The sequence below is a fragment of the Poecilia reticulata genome, linkage group LG13 (genome assembly GCF_000633615.1).
Source record: "Poecilia reticulata strain Guanapo linkage group LG13, Guppy_female_1.0+MT, whole genome shotgun sequence".
Classification (NCBI taxonomy): Eukaryota; Metazoa; Chordata; class Actinopteri; order Cyprinodontiformes; family Poeciliidae; genus Poecilia; species Poecilia reticulata.
In genome coordinates, this window is record NC_024343.1 from 9,037,721 (window position 1) to 9,039,065 (window position 1,345).

Here is a 1,345-nt window from a genome sequence, read left to right on the forward strand (position 1 = left end):
TATGTGAGATTGAGAGGTTTCAGCTAGAAATAGTCGGTCTCACCTCAATGCAAGGCTCTGGTTCTGGAATCAGTCTCCTTGAGAGGAGTTGGACACTCTTCCACTCTGGAGTTGCCCATGGAGAGAGGCTCTACTGTGCTCATCACATATTGTCCATAACAAACACCATGTTCAAGCATAAGGGTGTCCATATGTGCTCTTGGTAACAGGACACCTTGGGCCACGATTCAGTGATCAACTTTGTCATTTCATCGGATCTGTGACCACCTGTTTTGGACACTCGGKTGAAGAGAGGTGCGGAGCTGTACACTGAMCAYTAGCTGGTGGTGACTTGGCTCTAGTGGTGGGTGAGGATGCCGGWCAGAGCTGGCAGGCCCAAATGTGTTATGGGCCTGTCAGCTCCCATCTGGGAACATCTGGCAGAGCCTCTCAAGAGACGGAGCTTTAACTCCCATCTGGGGATGGGATGCTGTCAGCCTGAAGAACTCCAGAAGCAGCTGATGGGTACAAGCAGTTCAAGCGGCCTGCGGCTCGGGTGGTTGCTGAGGTGTCTGAAGTGTAGAGAGATAAAAGAAATGGAGAGAGTACAGGGCCCTGTGGTGCTTTTGTGCTGCTGACCACCTGGTTAGACGCACAGTTATTCGTCTCACAAGCTATGATCCAGGTGATTGTTGAGGCCTCCACCTGTGTCTTCTGATGACAGTGAGATTGTTGGAGCAGGTGTATGATGGAATCATCAACTCCAGGGTGATAAGCAAACTGCAGGGGGTCTTGATATGRGCTTGTCTGCTTATCCGGGTAGGCCAACAGGAGTCATTCCAGGATCTTCATGATGCACAGAGTTCCTCAAGGGTCTTGATGTTGTTAGGGCTGTGTTGGTTGGCACGACTCTGCAATATTGCATGGACATTGGGGGCATTTCCCCTGGATTGGAAGACAAGAGTGCTGGTGCCTCTATTCAAAAAGGAGGACTGCAGAGTGTGTTTCAATTACAGAGGGGTCACACTCATAATCCTCCCTGGCAAGGTCTACTCAGAGGTCCTGGAGAGCAGGGATCCATTGGATAGTTGAACCTCRGATTCAGGAAGAGCATTGTGGTTCTCATCCTGGTCGTGGAACTCTGGACCAGCTCTACACCCTCAGATGGGTTCTGGAGGGTGCATGGGACTTTGCTGAACCAGTCTACATGTGTTTTGTGGACTTGGAGAAGGTTGAGGTGATAGAACTCATGACAGTAAAATGTTGGCTGTAGTTATCTGAGTTATCTGACTCGGGTGTTTACTGTGGTGTTCATCACTATTGTTTACATCCCGCCGGATGCTACTGGCAGCGAAGCATCGAAGGA